General features: G+C 39.0%; 1 protein-coding gene across 3 annotated transcripts in view; it reads left to right on the top strand.

Annotated features, from left to right (window-relative positions):
• Window positions 1-282: 282 nt before the first annotated feature.
• Window positions 283-18893, top strand: part of rgs17 (regulator of G protein signaling 17) — a 45089-nt gene continuing 26478 nt past the window's right edge. The window contains exons 1-3 of one of the 3 annotated variants that reach the window (XM_081616299.1): window positions 283-594; window positions 10431-10508; window positions 16810-17114. The gene's annotated coding sequence lies outside the window, so the exon portion shown is untranslated. Of the gene's footprint in view, window positions 595-10430; window positions 10509-14919; window positions 15319-16809; window positions 17115-18893 lie in introns of those variants that run through there. The other 2 variants (XM_008429190.3, XM_008429193.3) reach the window with 2 other exon arrangements.

The following is an 18893-nucleotide window of genomic DNA, read 5'->3' as shown; positions in this document are numbered from 1 at the left end:
TCACTGTTTACTCTGCCCGCCATGATCGCTCTGCTATAAGCTGCTGCAGCGCTGAGCGACTGTGTCCACAAAGATGATCGCAAAATCACGTGACTCAGAATATTGGGAAATGAAAATCTATTATTAGCATCAGATATGAGGAGAAGTTGGTTATTTTTGTCAAACCTCCACAGATGCAGTTAAGTAGTTTCACTTGTATTGACATGAAATTCGCACCGAATGTCAGAACCAACCCAAGTCTTTCAAATGTACACAAAAAAAAAAAATCTGTTTTAAAAGTGACAAATGTTCAGTTAAGATTTTTAAAATGCAAATTTCTGTATTTTCTGTATTTTATTTTCTGAAAGTGTGTAAGTCTTTTGCTATTTAGTGGATTTTCGGTGAACACCGGTAAACACGTGATCTGGTCCCTGTGCAAACCTTTTACTGCTCTGTAATTAAAAAAGCTTAATTAAAACCGGAGGAACGAGGCCGGTCCGGGTCCCCATCACCGGGCGTCCACTCATGGGCAGCAGCCCTGAGGAGTAGGCTACTCTTGCATGCTGAGGCCGTCAACAGATTAATGCGATTCGATCTTCAACAAAGTAATCTGAGGTAAATGCCTTTTAAAAAAAATAATAATAATGGCCAGTAACCAGATTTAGCCCGTTGCCAGAGCAACTTCAACGGGTCCGTTCAGTCGGAACCACGTTAAGCTTTTCTCACCCTTTTAAACGGAGCTGATGTTTGATTTGTCACCTTAACGCTAAGCGGCTACAGTCCTCTCCGTGCTGCTAGCATTAGAAAAAAAAAAAGAATTAAAAAACGGAGCTTGAAAAGAAAAAAAAAGACAGTTTAATCTAAAAAATTTTATGTTGCAAAGATGTAGAATGAAATAAAAGAGCATCCAGAGATTTGGGTGCATCCACCCCCCCCTGAAATCTTAAGAATTTCAATTGATCGAGAAAAAGAAAATGACTTTCTTAAGGAGTCTTATTGATTTTTACGGAACCTCCATGGGAACATGGAGGATTTTTTTGCGTTCCCTGCGTTTTCTCTCAGCAACGTACCGATCAATTCAGGCGTCAAAACTGAATACTGTAAGCCTTTCTTATGGTGGCAGTTGTACTTTCTGCAATAATATAAGGTTTCCATGAGGTTTTTCCATGTGTATCTGAGTTATTTTCACGGTGTTATGAAGACATCTGACAGTTTTGATTGTGTCTTCCTTGTGTTGAAAGTCTGAATGGTTTAAAAGGCCATTTTAATGCGCAGTTCCATCTCAATCTTACACAAATCGATTTTCAATCTTTTTTTTTTTTTTTTTTTTTTGCACCAAAGAGTTAAGAATAAACACTGTGGCTCTTTAAATGTGTATAAATTTGACATTTGAAATAGACCAGAGTGTATTTGCTTATTGCGAGGGAACGCAAAAGAAATCAAATCCTCCATGTCCCCTATGGGTCTCCGTAGATTTTGGTTCTCACTGAGGTTTATATTTTTTATTTTTTTGCTGTTCGTAGGGTGTAGTTTCTCTCCACCATTGCCACATCCTTGCTCAGGAGACGGCATTGCTGAGTCAGTGTGAAAGAAACACTGCAGTCATCTGGGTTTCCTTCGATATCACGTTTTTTTAGCATAGGCTTCATTTAATAACTGAGTTTGAGTCTCCCTGTCTGATGGTGTTGCACTGATTTGAGCTGATTAGGTGTTTCTGAAAGGTGTCTTAAGATGACATAAGGTGTGAATTAGCCCAAACTGAGAAGAATATTTTTATATTTTTGTTCCCTTTATTCTTACAGTCTTTTGTTGCAGTTCTGTATGAAATGGTGCAGCTTTTCTGTCAGGTTTCAGGTTTCAATGAGCCATTCCAACACTGAAATTATTTTATTTTCAAGCTTCCTGTTGTCGATTTCCAGCTGTACTTGGAAATCAACAAGAACTATGAGAATGAACTCATCTTAGTTCATTCTCATCTATTCTGTTGAACCAAAAAAAAACCCCAACATAATTCAAGATGAGGTTTGGAGCAATACTCTACAGTACGTCTTGTTCTGTACTTCAATGCTTCTCTTTGGCTCCACTTGTTGCATTTGACATTGTTTTTTGGGGGGGGTGATGGGTTTGTTCTTTGTTTCATTGAGGCGAGCTTCCCAATGGGCAGCACTCAGTTGCACGGAAAAGCCTGCATAGAATCTAAATTACCATCTGCAGCAAGTAATTGAGGGAAAAGCAAGTTACAGCTGACTGGATGGAAATCCCGGTTGCTCTTCATCACGACTCTCGTCCGCTTTAGTGAGTTGAGAGGCCTACAGAGAACGCTGAGGGTAGTGAACTTCTTACAATCATCAGGATTTTGACACTTTATTGGTTAGTCTGCTTGTTTTGTTTGATCTGCGTAGAAGTGCTGCTGTAAGCACCAGAGTTTGATTAAGGCACTAATCCTGAGACTCTGGAGTTTTATGAGCTCCAAGTAAACTTCTTTTTTTTTTTTTTAATCAGAAAGCACAAACACGGGTTTAATTAAGACAAATATAATGCTAATGAATTTTCAGCCCTAGTGCCTTTAATGAGCAGAAACGCCACAGCATGAGACGCTAAAGCCGAGCGAGTCTTAACTTTGTTATTCTGACAAATGGGAAGGTTTACGGCACCATCCACAATTAGTGAAACTACTTTTTTTTTTTTTTTAAATGTGCAAAAAGCCTCAAAACAGCTTTCTCATTTATTCCAGTGACATTAATCATACACTGCAAAAACACCATTTAATTTTAATCGTTTATTTAGTTGCGGGGCGTGGAGAGGAAATTTCACGCTAAATTGATTTTGGCTAAAATATTTAAAAACTGGAAGTTTTTAAATATTTTAAAAACTTCCAGTTTTTAAAATATGTACTAACAAGGCTAAAGGAAGACCAAGCTCAGTTTTACCAACACTGACACCAGTGGTGGGAAGTAACGAAGTACAAGTAGGCCTACGTCGTTACTGTACTTAAGTACAATTTTCGTGTATCTGTACTTTACTTAAGTAGATTTAATAATGGATACTTTCTACTTTTACTCCACTACATTTTACAGTAAGTATCTGTACTTTCTACTTCACTACATTTCTACAAAACTGTCGCGTTACTCGTTACATCCAAGTCGCATTGTGTGTTTTTTTTCTGTTAAAATGTGAAGTTCAGGGATTTAAGGTGGCGCCGAAAAATCCAAGCAATAACGTGACTTAGTGTCTGTTGTCACCCATCGGCTCCCCCTTTACTCGCACGCGGAGCTCCAAGACATGCGCAGTGGTTTCCTCTGAGCGTCAGTAATATAATAGTACGGAAGCGCTGCATAAATCATAAGATATGGCGACATGTAAAATCAGCAGCGCTTCGCTTTCACAGACGGTGGGACTTCGTCCAATTTTTTACGTCACTTGGAAGGAAAGCTTAAAGAAAGGTAAGCTCCGTGGACGTGATGCTAGCAAAGCTAGCTGTATTGACTGAGACACATGTTGCATCTGCGATGACTGACATGTCGCATATATGGGACAACGCTGTGACCAAAGTGCAATATTGTAATATGACATTCATGGACGATCCGATTCTTCTGGACGGATCTTGACTAAGTCCTATAGTACTGAAGCCTCAGTGAGAGCCTTTTTTTGTTCTTGTAATGCTCTGAGTACACTGCAGTAGCTATTTTATTTTATTAAAATATCTTTATATTTAATTGGTGAATAAATAAAACAACGTAAGAACGCAGAGCATGCTCTTTGCTCTTTGTTTTTGTCACCTGTCATGGTGGCAGACGTTGCAGCAGGAGGGAGGATGAGAACAGTCACGGTGCTCCTCCTGCTTGGTTACTTATTGCTTATTGGGCCTTGGACAGTGTTCATAGTTGAGCGTTGTTAATTGCTATGTTTAATGGTGCAGACAATTATTTCTGACATTGGCAATATGGGCAACCGCCCAGGGTGTTATTTTTTTAGGGATGGCAGGAGACCTCTGTGTATTGTGGCACAGAGATGGATGCAAAACAGAATGAAGAAGAGTTTGAATTGATACTGGTTACATTTATTTCAGCTCTAAGTATTTAATATCTAGGTGGGCAAGTGAATCTTTCAGATCAATTTGAGAAGCAGTTTTGATAGGTGCACTAAATTTTATTGTCATGTAGCACGGGGTGCTGGTTTTGATTTGGTCTTGGGTTCAGTGGTCCAGACTACAACTCTGCTACGTGGCTCCTTGGTTCCATGTCTTCCTCTGCCAGTTGGATTTCTTTCAAAATAAATGTGTGGAAAAAAAAGGGAAGTTCATGTTATGTTAGGACAGGAGACGAGATGTTTCCATCCCTGAAATTATGATGCATAGAATCACATATCCAAGTCTAAACTATGTTACAGAATAAACGCAATAAAAACATGCTTTATCTGTGGCATATGATCATATGATCGGTACACTTAATGATATTAGTGATTAGGCAATGCATTCAGCAAGTACTTTTACTTTTAATACTTAAGTATTTTTAAAAACCAGTACTTTTTTACTTTTACTTAAGTAAAATGTTAATGTGGTACTTTGACTTTTACTTGAGTACATTTTTGTCTGTGTATTTGTACTTTTACTTAAGTACATTTTTTGAGTACTTTCTCCACCACTGACTGACACACACGGTGAGCAGGATGGTAATGGAGTAAAAATTAAATATAAAAGAACTCAAAAGATTACCAAGACTATATGAACCTTTCTCCATGAGATTGAAATTAACGTTTTTGTTTGTTTTGTTTTTGTTTTTAAGTCCCACTGAGTCTGATCAACTACAAAAGGGATTTTAATTTGAACGATGTGTTTTGGTCAGATTAAACTATATAATTGCCCTTTCTCACTGACTCTACTTATCCGGCATCCTCTACTCAGCTGGCTTTAGGAGGGTTTCCATTACTGGTTTAGCTGCTTTTTCCTTCTTGTTTTGTTTTGTTTTTTTTGTTCGCTTTGGAGCTGAGTTGGGCCTAAATGTGAGGTGAGCAGACTGCTGACAAAGGAGAAACTAGAGGGTTTTCACCAAGGTGGTGCAGGGAAAAGTTATTAAAACTCAAGAATGAGAGCAACAGTAACAATACTTACAGGTGAAACCAAAGTATATTTTTACCCCTTGCAACTCAGGTTTCTGAATTATTTGTAGTAATACTTAATAAATAAATTATACATTCCTCTCAAAACAGACAATACACCAACACCATGAAAATGCCTCATGCAACAGGAAGAAAAGAGTCCCTGATAATGAAATATAATAAAAGTCAGTTGTGGTTTGAACAAGTTTTCTATTGCTTTTTGCATGTGGAGGCTATAATCCCCATAGGCAGAAGTAGGGTGTACCCAGGGTAGTCAAGCACCATAAGAATCTGTAACGCTGTAATGCCTGCTAATGTTTCAAACATCCTGGGTAGCGCGTTAAAATGTGGGCCGTCATAAAATCTTTCAGATAACAGGCGATGTTAAGCAGCAATCGGGGAGTTTCTGTAAGAAAACTGAAAATAAGTGCAGTCACAATATACCTTTCCCTGAAGATACATCCTTATCTGCAGATTTAAATCCTTCAGAAAACCTGTAAGATGTGCTGAAGAGAAAAAAAAAAAGAAAAGCATAAGTGAGGAACCAGGACATTCAATAGATGAAATAGAGAGATTAGGGAACAGTCAAAGATCCGTCTCCCTGTAAGCTTCAGGCTGGGAAACGTCGAGGAGACCAGGTGCTAAGTAATGACTGTGGAACATATATTTTAATTTAAAAAAAAAGTCAAAACTAAGATAGAAACTAAAAAAAAATAGACAATTTACAGTTCCACCTAAGCTAAACAATCTACAAATATGTTAAAGTTAAGGGTTGAACCTTTTCACAAAGTGTATTGGGAAAACATGCTGTTGTAGAAATACAGGAAACTTTTGAGATTTTTAGATTGGCTAGCAAAAAACAACATTTAACTCATTACATAGATGCATTTTTTAATGTTTTTTGTCTCATCGCTCATCACTTTATTCAGATTAATATGTCCTGGTATCTGTTGTGTGCATGTGAATGATGTTTATTTCACGTTTACTATCTAGATGTTTTTCTTCCTCCCCCCATGAACTCCAGAGCTGCTGATGTTTTCTGCAGTCCAACTCTCATTTCATGAGGAATCATTAATTGCTGAGGCAGCAATTAATGATTGCTGCCTCATGACAGAGCACACTTTGATTCTCGTTGCTTTTTAAACACTGGCGTCCTCTTAATTCATCATGTGGGAGGGAAGCACATGCATCATATCCCCCCTCATTTGCAAAAGAAATTATTGCAGTAGGTGGTAATTGAGAAATAAAAGGAGTAAACAAGTGCTTCCAGCTCAACTATTACATTAGGATGTGGCAAGGCTTTAGGAAGGTGGGAAATTGTTTTTGAGATTTGGAAAAAAAAAAAAAAAAGATAAACACAAAGCATTAAATTCTGCAACACTACACAACATGTCCATGTTTACTTCTTAATTTGGACTGAAAGACGGGAGAGTAACAAACTTCTCAGCTAGCTGGGATAGCTAAGCAAAATGAGAAATATAAAAGCACACCTAAGTATTCCACATTATCTACAACACAAGATTCAAGAAACAAGGATTCAAGCTTTGGTTATTTTTGCAGGATTTTAGTTTTAAACAGACTGGAGGAAAACATGCAGCGATGTCAGACACTGAACACTGAGCAATACCTTAAACCCCATAGTAAGTTCAATTTAAGTTTACCTCCTTAGTTAAGTTTTATATTTAAAAATAAAAAAATAAAAAACTCCAACTAAAAGAAGTGACATCAAAAAAAAGGTGGTTTGGAATTTTGTTTATTATTTAAGAATTTATATCAGATGAAAGGCACATAAAAAACATCTGAGCCTCAACAAAAAAAAAACAAAAAAACTGACGTCATTTCTCTGCCTGAGTGGATTTATTTATTTCTGCTGTTTTCCACTGTAGAGGATGTTTTGTTTCCTTGTTGAGCACAAACTAAATCCTCCCCAAAAATAAGGATTTTTTTTCTTGTCTATCACAAGAAAATAATGATGTGCTGCAGAGAGAGAGTCAAGGTAGTTCTGGACAAACTGATTGCTTTTCAGTTTGTTTGGTCTTTTTTTTCTAAGCTTATCTTACTGACTGCAGGAACACATGGGTCTCTAGTGATCCTAACCCTGTGTGATGGAAAAAATGTGTTGGCTGAGTCTGATACTAAAGAGCCCGACAACTCTTTCCGCATTGCGAGCCTGAATCTTGATTCAAACTCAGAAACTTGGGTAACACTTTATTTGAACGGGGGTGAATAAGACTGACATGACATTTTCATAAACATAACATAACACCTGTCATGAACATGAATAAGCCTTCATGAATATTTATGACTGTTGTCATAAAGCGTCATTCGGTAAATTATGACACTTAATACAAAGTTGACATTATTCAAAATGTCTTTGTTATGACAACTTGACATTAACCAAGAAAGCATTACTGTTTAAACTTTACCTTTAATAATATAAAGTTACCTAATTTTTAAAGTGCAATCAAGGTAATACTTTTATAACAAAGGTAATACTTTTATAACATATTTATATCAGTAATGATTTCTTGGTTAAGAAATCATTACAAACTGTGGAGATTTCTGCTCACCACAGTTTGTTTTTTAAAAAAACTACTTGAATTATGTTTAGATATATTTTGTTACAATAACACCAAAAACCTCACTAGATTTATTTTAGGGGTTTTAGAGAGTAACACAGAGTATCTAAAGTTCAGTTTTGGTCTCACCAAAAATCACTTTCCTCCACTTGTGTGTGGAAAAGCTTTATTTTGATATGTCTCCTGTGTGGAGAAAATCATGTTTGAAAATGTTCCTGCTTCTGCAAGTGGATGTCAAAAAAAAAAAAATCAAAAATGATTATGGCTTACAGATCATGAAAATAAATATAATTCAGGGTTTCACATAATTAGAATATTGCGGCAAAGTCAAATTTTTTGGAAACTCGTGGTCTCACACACTGATCAGCTAATTATCTCCAAACACCCACAGAGGTTTCCTGAGCCTCTGAAAGCTCTCTGGGTCAGCAGGCGACACAATCATGTGGATGACCGCTGGGTGGACAGAAGTCCAGAAGACACTCGTCGACACTCTTCACAAGGAGAGCAAGTCACAAAAGGTCGTTTTTAGAGAGGCTGGTTGCTCACAGAAAGCAAGCATTTAAAAAAAAAAAAAGAAAAAGAAAAACATAAAGCAACAATAAACTGGTTCACCAGCAGCAAGGATAACAACAGCTTTGATAGAGCTGTCATTGCCTGGAGTCGAGAGCCGTCACACACAGACACTGAATCTTTTTTTTTTCTCCATCTGTAAGCCATGTTCATAAAAAAAACAAAAAAACAAACAAGAACTAAAAGTTTTAAATATTTCACAACATACAATTCTATTAAATATATGAGTTCTACATTCTGAAAATAGTGGGGGAAAAAATGAACCTTTTCACAATATTTAAATTTCTGAGATGGATCTGTGTAAAGGTGCATAGCTGATAATAGTTTGTCTGGATGGAGTTAGGCCATGCTCTGTGACAGACCGAACTCTACTCAGAGTCTGATGTGTTGTTTTATAACCTGAACACGGCTTTAAGCTCCCACACAACTTTATGCCTCACCTGTCTGGTGTTTTCTGTGGTCTTCGGTGAGCCAAACAGCAGCAGACCTCCGGGGGTTTCACACAAAACAGTTTTGGTGTCAGACGATCAAAACAACATCTCCTGTGGGGAAAAAAACAAAAAAATAAGCATAAAACACATCATCGTTTTTCTCAGTGAATGTATTTCTGATATTTCTTTTGACATGGCAACAAGCCAAGTGATTCACTTAAACTAAAAAAACCAAAGCAAATTGGTTCACAAATAAAGTCATGACTGCACATTTTCAACAACTAAGAGAAAAAGTGTTTAAATTCACGACGAGATTGTGGAAAATATTTTTTTTATGTGTCTCCTCAGAAGTTTTTAATATGATTACTATGTCTTCTGAAAAGCTCTCCATTGCTTTTGTTAGCTATATAATTGAACTGACCGTCATTTATAGTCGTTTTGAGAGTAAATGTCCCTTCTCTTTCAACATGCTACATTTTTATGCCTTTTTATGTGAAACTAAACCCAACCTGCCCTGGGCTTAGCAGAAAATAGACCGGCTGTGTTTATCTGTCACAAAAGCAGCCTGTATTCCTGCAGCAGCAGAAAGCAAAAGCTGACGTGCCGTGTGGTAAACAATCTATGAGATGGCAGTGATGTCGCATCTGAAGCCTGTCGCACTTTGACAAATAAACGTTGACGGCCGGGTTTCCAGACAGCAGCACACGGGAACTCTGTGTGAGCTGCTGGTGAAATCACGAGAAAGCACAATTTCAAATCTGCCCACGTGTCCGGATCTTTTAGCACAGCAGCTCAGAGTTGAGAATCCAGCCTGGAGCCAAAGCGCAGCTCTTTAAGACAAGTCTGCCTACCTGCAGAGAGAGTAAGATGGAAATGCCATGGAAACCGTTCTTTAAGGGACTTAAAGTTACTTTTCCATTTCGTCTTGCGGAAACTCATTAAATTTATAGGCTGACAGTTAGGAAGGGAGCGTAATGGGTGCCAGCCGAACACTGCAAATTGACTTAAATCCAATTTCCCTGACATATGGATATGCTTCCTGTGACCGAATCCATGTTTTTCAAACCCGCTGATTAAGCTGTAGCCATGGTTGACATCTCATTTGCCCAAGTGTCTGTTTTCCCTGCCTTTCTCTCCGGATCGCATACTTAGAAATCAGCAGATAACAAGCCTGGGTTCACAGAGTTCTAGCTTAACCTCTGCTAGACTGAGATACTCCTGAGTTATCCTGATGATGAGACCAGATATGGAAGCCAAGAGTTAACATTACAAGATACAGTGAGACCCAAAGCATTGTGAATCAAAGGGCCGCACCACTGGTTTAGCTAAAGGAAGAAAAATTATTAATGATTCATTTGGAAAATGTCAAAATACACAAAGGATTAAAAAAAAGAAAGAAATTCTGACTTTAATCACAGATTAAGGTCTCAGGTTTCTGAGATTAAAGTCAGAATTCTGAATTTTTCTCAAAATTCTGTACAGTCAGAATTCTTTTTGTTTTTTTCAGTGGCCCTAATCCTCTTCTGTACTCAGGATATTAGATGATCTGTGTGTCGGTGTGGGGGAATCAGAGAGGCAGAAAGATTCATAAAATAGAAAAAGAAGTGTGCAAATGAGTATTTAAGAGGTAACATTAAGTAGTTAATTGTCTCTATTGCTCAGAAACATACCAAAGAAATTACAACTAGGTTCTAGGCGGTGGTTATTAAGCCTTATATCATCACTGTTTTTTTTTTATGATATCATAATGAACTCTTCTCACTTCCCTTGGCAGGCTGCCAGTCAATTACTGGGAGAAAAGAGCTGTGGCGAGAGCTGAACTGAAGACGAGCCTTGCAATGTGATAGATTTGGTGAGAGCATTATCACATCCATGATAGACATCTAAGTCCACCTCTCTTTTTATTTCTGTGTGCTTTGTGCTAAAACACACACACACACACACACACACACGCACACACACACACACACACACACACACACAACAAAGTGATGGGAGTAACAGATGCCTGTAAATGGATTTCGAAACATAAAAACGGACAGATCCCCGTTGAAAAAAGTTGTATAAAAAGAATTAGACTCTTTTTTTATATATATATTCAGAATTGCTGTCTGAATATATAAATCCTCTGGGATTTTCTTAGAAACACAAATAATAAAAAAAAGGTCACTGCTATTCTGTATGGCTGCTTTGCTCAACCTGTGGCTCTCTTCTTGAATCTGCATTCAGCCATCGTCACTTCACACTTTAGGTCTGCCTGATAGGCTCCATATGCATCACTGCAGCCTCCTGCTGAACTCGGTCCACGTCGCACCTTCTTATATATATATATATATATATATATATATATATATATATATATATATATATATATATATATATATATATATATATACGAGGAGCAGTGAGACAAATTAACCACAGAAAAACCCTCGGGAGGCCACCTGGGCTCAAACTGATAAATCAAACACAATGACCGTATGAGCGGTATGAGGTCTGAGGGATGTTTCATTTTGTTATCCTTAAATCCATGCCGACTGCTCCAATCCAAGGATAAATGGGTTTTCTATCAGTCGATCTACCTTTTAGACTGAGCTTAAATTGCATTATGTGCCACTTATTTGTTATTTCGTCGTGTCTAGTGAGACGCCAACAGTCAACAGAGGCAAAATGGAGAAAGAAAGGTTCATGTTAACACCATGGATGAAAAACACATTAGAGCCAAGGAAGTTAATAAGTCTTAAATAATGTCGAGGTAGACAAATATAAATACGTGTTTTTTCACTTAAAACACGTTTGAAGAGGCTTTAAACAGAGTGAAAAATGGTAAGAAATAACCTTTGGTTCCAAAAAGTGAAGCCTGTGAAGTAATGACCAGCAGGGGACGAAATTCTCTTCACTGCTCGACATTTCATGGCAGGAAAATCCAGCCCGGCAGCAGATCTACTTCTAATGTCCTGTCAAACAAAACTAGATGTGGATGGTCAGAATGTAAAACGTACATATCTTCCTCAATTTCGTTTTTTTAACAACTTTGTCGCTTTAGCTGTTTGAAATGATAAAGAATGAATCCATTATGGTTTTCTGTGCTTCTTAACCCCAGAACAAAAGGAAAAGATGTTTGATTAAATGGTGGACGAAGCTTGTTAGAGAGCGTCACTCCCTGCAAATTTAAAATCTGAATTGAATATTTTACTGTTTTTGGTGACATTTATGAGAGATTTCTAAAGAACTGGGAAAATCTTTGCATTTTTAAGATATTATTTATTCATCTTTCTTTTTTATGTACATTAAAGAGGGAATTAAGAGGGAATTAAATACATTTTAAATGTATCTTTTCCAGTTTTTGCTCTTTGGGTTCCTAGTTGCAGCCTTTCAATTTTTTCACTGCAACATAATTAGCCTTCGGGGGATCACTGGATCTAGATTTATTGATCAGATCAAGGTTTTATGTTTCGTCTGATAAAACCTGGTCACTAGGTGTTCAAAAACGCATCACGGTCATATTCTGTAGCCGGAAATTCCCAGTGGATTGAACAGAAGTGCGTAATGGTGAGATATGGGCTTTAATCACTAACCTAATGTGCATTAAAATATTCAGCTAAATAACTCATAGAAATACTATGTACGTTTATATAAGAGCCATTGTTCAGCAGGATTCAATCTGTCTCTTATCTATAGGGTTTGGGCACCAAGTAGACCATAAATACAGCCCAGCTCTCTTTGTGCTGAAACAACATGTTTCAAACCACCAGACCTTGATCCCGTTTCCTGTGGGATGCTGCGCAGGGTCTGATGAAAGGATGTTTTGCAGTAGCAGTGTTTAGACTCGTCAAGTTACTTTTCAAGGATCCTGCACATGTCCTATCAGAGTGCTGTGGAGTTAGAGCCAGGGTCATTCCATTTACTTAATTTTTTTTTTTTTTTGAGCAAGCAGCATTGTTATGGATGAGGTTTTTGGGAGATACTGTTTTCATCAAGGCTGAGCGTGGCGTGCAGTGGTAAATACAGTATGTGAGTGGCGCAAAATAACATCCAAATGATCCCTGACCTAATGATTTTTACCAAAACACTGCACTGAAAAGAGATGATTAGTGGCATCCTGTTAAAGTCACTGCATTTATGCATACAGTCTGTGGAACAAACGCTTAGCCCAATTATTGATGTTTTCACCAAATCGCGGGGGCCGTCCGACTGTCTTGATAACATCTAGCAAAAATCGAAAGCGTTTTTTTTGCAAAGCACTTTTACTGCGAGTTAAAAACATAATGGCGGTCGGAGTTGTCCCTACATGCTGACAAAAGTGGTTCAGTTCAAACCTGCTGCTGCTTACATAAAACAACTTTCTAACAAACCCACAGCAGGTGAATGAATATGAACATTTTGCCCAGTCCCTGTTGGTTGCAAAGAAAAAAATAAAATAAAAAAATGACATGAGAGAAAGTGCAAGGTCATGTTTGTGCTAATGTGTTCATCTTGTAAAACGTCTGCTCTCAATTCACAGTTTGAAGTCAGAGTACTCAGTCTACAGCTTTTGACCTCACCACCTCCAAGCCAATGAAACTGTCTTCATGACAGAGAGGAAGGAAGAAAATGATCCTCCTCGTAATCCACCGGCGTCCTGCACCTATAAAATTAAGAATGGGGTTCCTATAGAGACTCGCTTATATCTAAATAACCCAGACAAATATGAAACCAATAAATCAATTTGAAAGTACATGCAGGTTTCAAATCAGCTGGTGATCTGCCTTTAACCTGAACAGCACTAATTATTTTTGTATTTTTATACCAGAGTTCAAAAGTGGGCGCATTGCTGCAACAGAGCAGGTGAATGTATGCACAGCTTTAAGAGAAAGAGAGAGGACAGAGTGTTGGTGCCCCCTTGTGTAAACATAATGAACTGAGTTTTTTTTTTTTTGGTTTTCTTTTTTTTTCTCTCTCTCTTTTTTTTTTTTTTTTCCACAATGTCACATATTTTCATGCTTTTGAAAGCAGATTCACTTGAAATGAATGAGGTATTTAGCCACAAAACAAAGGCAAGCAAGCAAAATAAACACCGGCAAAACAGGGATACCCACCGACGTATTATGAGCACCAATCTATTTGTCTAAGCAAAAAAACCAACAAAGAATAAAATAGTAGTCTGATTCTAATTAATGATTAAGTGGTTAAATAGACAAAAAAAAGGCTCTGACGTGTTTAAGTGACATTAAAATTGCTTATTCATAGGGACAAAGGATGTATTATTATTTGGTTATGATTTTTGTGCACTTTGTTAATATCACACAGAAAAATGAAGTACTTAACATGGAGCCCTTATTGAATGAATTTATTTTAAATGTACAAAATATCTGGAATTATTGGTTGTACGATAAGAGGCAAATATATTTTTATTTATCTCAAAGTTGCTGATTTTGAGTCAGATTAAATGCATCTACTGTCTTTAAAAGCTGTTATATAAAGAGAAAAATAATTTGTTTTGATTTTTTTGTCCAACTATTATCATGAGTAATTCTCTAAGATTTGTTTTCATATTTGATTCGTAATTAATTAATCCATCCATCCATCCATCCATTTTCTTTCACCCTTGTCCCGCAGTGGGGTTGGGAGGGTTGCTGGTGCCTATCTCCAGCTGGCGTGCCGGGCGAGAGACGGGGTCACCCTGGACAGGTCGCCAGTCTGTCACAGGGCAACACAGAGACACACAACCATGCACACACACAATCACACCTAGGGGCAATTTAGACAGACCAATTAACCTGGCAGTCATGTTTTTGGACTGTGGGAGGAAACCAGAGTACCTGGAGAAAACCCACACATGCACAGGGAGAACATGCAAACTCCATGCAGAAAGACCGGGGCCGGGAATCGAACCCAGAACCTTCTTGCTGCAAGGCAACAGCTCTACTGTGCAGCCCTAATTAATTAATTAATCATGTTTGTTAATCGCAAAGTTCTTTAGTGTTATTGCTATTATTTAAAAAATTAAACAATTTTCAACTATTTTTATTTTTAAGTCGCTTTCATAGTCTTCAAACAAGAGTTATTTGTATGTGAGACTATTTTTAAAGCTTGTTTTATTACATAAAAATGTTCATAACCCGAGGATGCGTTTCCCCCAGAATAAATAGTTACCTTCTAAATTTAGTAAAGTGACTTGGACTGTCCCTGCAGTCAGTCGGATGAAGGAAAATAAACGCAGCATTGTTTTCAAGCCATGTTGTGTGTTTCGGGGGCGGTGGTAGTAGAGCGGATGTCGCGGAGCTCGCAAATGTAATGACCCTGTGTGTGTTGCAGACAGTGTGTGTGTGTGTGTGTGTGTGTGTGTGTGTGTGTGTGTGTGTGTGTGTGTGTGTGTGTGTGTGTGTGTGTGTGTGTGTGTGCGTGTGTGTGTGTGCGTGTGTGTGTGTGGAGCCCCAGCGGTGCATCCTCTGACCGAATGCAGCCACAGAGCAGCGGCAGCAGCAGCAGCTGCGCCTGCGCAGTGCATCCAGGGGAGCTCGGCTGAGATCGGTGCTGAAGCGGGGCGGATGGCTGGAAAAACAGCGGCGATGGACACGATTACACCGCGGGATTCCCGCTCGCCATGTCTTTAAATAGGCGTCGCGACGCCGCGTTTTCACACCCATCACTGTAGGTCAGTGACATCCCAGCGCAAAGGGGTAAGATTCCGCTTGTTCGGGCTAACTAGAGTTAGCCGCCGCCACCGCCGCCTCCACCTCCTCTCGCTGTCAGAGATAGCGGCTCTCGGGCTAAAGCTAGCCAGCGAGAAAGTGGGTGGTGTTTGATTTCTGGAGAGCCTCTGTGCGACAGTCAGCACCGAACAGCTCTCTCTTCGGCTGCTTTGTGACTCGACAGTGTCAGCTGGGAAGACTCCCACTCTCTCGGTGTTGGTCCGACGCGCAGCGACGGTTCGAGCAGCTGTAAGCGACCCAGACCAGCAGGCTAGCCAGCGCAGCTAGTGCAAGCAGAAGCTGGGTCCGATGCGCGTGTCTACTTCATATCTGGAGATATGCACGGGCCTTTTTTTATTGTAAAAGGCTTTCCCCGGATGTGACAGTTCACGGAGGGTGTCAGAAATAAACCATCCTGACGAGTTTCTGCATTGGAAGAGGATTTTAGCCGCTGTCTGACATTATTCCCCCCCTCCCCACCCCCTCTTTATATCTGCTGGAACACAGAGATCCTGCGGTGCACAGCTGAAGGAACACCCACACTGCAGTTTCCCATGGGTGTGTTGAGTCAGAGCAACACAGGTTATGTTGCAACTGCATCCTGGGACACTTCCTTATAAATCCCATTAACTTGTACCCGTCACTGAAACACGGCAAACACTGCGAGCTTTCTTATCATCCCGTTTCAGACTGTTATGGGCAGATATTTAACTTGAGGATGTTTACGTGTAGCAGTAAAACATTATAGAACCTGCGGTTACCCAGGATGCCAGGTGATGTTCGGTCTCATGGCAACAATTATGCTTGGCATTGCTAAAAGCCTGGTGTGTCCTTTTAGCATATTTTTCAGTTTAGTGAGGATTATTGCTGATATTTTTTTGCTGTACTTTGTCCAGGTGACCAACGATTGAAAACCCAATTTAGGCATGCTAAGCTAGTGTGATAAACTTGTGTAAACAGTTTTAAAATGCTTCTTCTGCAGAATAGTATCCCTTTTTGCTATGCTTATGGTGCAACAAGTGTATATTAAACATAGATTAGCTGGATAATTAGTTGCGCTATCTGCTCAAGAAGTTCCTGCAATTGGCTGTTTTACACACATGTTGCTCGTAGGGTTAGGGTTAGTGTCTTAAATGCACTTTCCTTACTAAGAATGATGGGTGGCATGTCTGAAGCTAACAGAATTAGCCAGTGACCTGGAGGTTTACAGCATCAGGTGGGGGTAAGAGTGGGAGGGGGGGTCAAAGCTGAGTTTTATTCGCCATAAAACCAGAAAAACTTGGGTCACTGTAGCATTTTTTCCGGCATGTGATTAATAAGTCTTGAAATTGGGAGTGATTTGACATTCACATTTTAACTTAACTTTAAAACCTCTGCATGCACACTGACTCCGGCGGCTCAACCAATCAGCATTAGTCTCCTAGCGACTCTGGTTGAACTTTTCCCCATTCTTTTCTTTTTTTGCATTCTTTTTTGCAGACGCATGTTTGAGGAAGTCATTCTGGGGATGACTAATTCCTGGAAATTGGCTGTGGAAAATCTCTCCAGTGCGATGCGAAAGAAAACCCTATCTTTGCACACGGCTATGCAAAATCCCTTTTCAAAAGCTCTCAAAATACAGGAGAACCCTTTGTTTTCAACCCAGTTTTTTTTTTTTATTTAACTGCCATCAGCAGATATAAAAGCTTCTCTCTTTGCAGGGCTTAGTTTTCTCTGTGGAACAGCACTGACCCAGCATGTTGTGTTATTGTAAAGCAGAGGAGATGAGGAAAGATGCATGTGAGGTTGGTTTCCATAAGTCACACAAATAAAGATGCAGATAGTGTTTGAACTATTCCTTCTTGTGTTTTACCTCCGTTTCTTTTGTCCTAACAGAACATTAGTAGTTCTGAACAAGCCTCTGGTGTTGGATCAGTGCATGAACTCTTTAAAGCTGCTGGTGTTGGTTGATTCAGTTTTGGAAAACCTTTCTTAAAGGGACAGTTGAGCGTTCTCTAAAATGGGGTGCTGTGGTGAGGTTAGGAGCAGTTACCGTCTTCCTCACAGTGGACAGTGACCTGGTCTCTCTTACGTTGAATACAAAAAGTCTGTACACTGTTTTGTGAAACAACTGATTAGTTTTTTCCGCAATCTGAAAGCGAGTACGGTGCCACGTTACTGCTATGCACTTCTCTCATCCAGTAAAAGTTTGATTTTTGTGGAGGATCGCAGTGCTTTTGATTGATTACCAGCTTTATGTGCAGCAGCGTTTTAAATAATTACTGTTTCAAATGGGGTCGGATCCACCGCTGGTCAGCTGGCTGAAATGAGGCTCCTACTGTTTTCACTCACGTAGAAGACAAAAATATTGTCGTATTGGACTTATTTCTAGTTGCAGAACTTCATATTATTAGAGCTAAAAGAAGCAACATCTGTCACATTGAGAGTAATGCTGACTAAAACGGTTGGTTAGTTACGAGTGGTGGTTTGTTTTGTAGCCAATGTTTACTTAAGATTTTGTGTCAAAATTACAACAGCAGTAAATAAATGCTTTGCTTACGTCATCATTACACATTTCATGATTAAGATTTCTTTTTATTTCATCAGTAGGAGGAATTATCATAGTTGTTGGTTGAAAAATGTTACGTGAATAACAAAGAAGTGGTTTATTTTGAGATTGTCATACTCATAAGAATCTAATACTGTTTCCAAAACTGATGACTTCCTGCTTTTCAAAAGAGGGAAAACTTCTCCGGGTTTCCTCTTCCTTCAGTTTTCTAAAGCAGCTGACTGACAGCTGGCACCTTCACCCAGAGAGAAACCAGGAAAATCCTCCAAACGATCTCTGCCGAGAATTTGAAGTCAAACCCCAGGAATCGCAGTTAGTCATTTTAAAACTTTGACTTCCTCTCCCCAACTTTTAACCTGGTTCACACGAGTACTTTTATTTTCTTTGTTGTTCAGCCAGCCGCTTTCAGTGAACGCGGACTGAAATTACGTGATTATGAGTACGGCAGCCCGTGATGGCAAAAAAGGGTGAGACCCTCACTTTTAGAATGATGGTTAAAGATCGGAGGTGTTGCAGCGGACTGACTTGCAGCTAACAGCATTGATCAGTAAAACATTCTCTGCTCCTCCGTCCTCAGCACCACCCCGTTTTCAGCTAAATAATAATGCAAGCGCACTTCCTGTGGCTTCCTGCTGCGAAATGCTAAATGTGGAACTTTATGTCCTTCTCCTGATCGCTGAGGACTTGAGTATTTGTATCTTGTGAACACACAGTATTAAGGCATGGCCACAAGATAATTGTTTCCCCACATGCTAATAACTTGTGACCGTAAAGTATTTAGCTTTTTGCAATCTGACCAGAGGCTCATCTTGTTTTCTCTTTGTAAATTGACACATTGGTCTGTAAATCATTTCAGCACCTAAACCAACAAGATTGCAACTGCATAACATAACAGAGATCATAAATGTCATTTAAAAAAAGAAGTTTATTAAGATGGATTTAGATTTCTTTGTTCATCAAATTCATTTGAGAAAAATAGACTCAGCTCCACTAAATCTGGATCCTGCATCTTATT

Source organism: Poecilia reticulata, chromosome 15, assembly GCF_904066995.2.
Source record: "Poecilia reticulata chromosome 15, P_reticulata-male-v2, whole genome shotgun sequence".
NCBI classification, from domain to species: domain Eukaryota; kingdom Metazoa; phylum Chordata; class Actinopteri; order Cyprinodontiformes; family Poeciliidae; genus Poecilia; species Poecilia reticulata.
The sequence above is the reverse complement of the archived record's forward strand: the minus strand, read 5'-3'. Positions and strand labels throughout refer to the sequence as shown.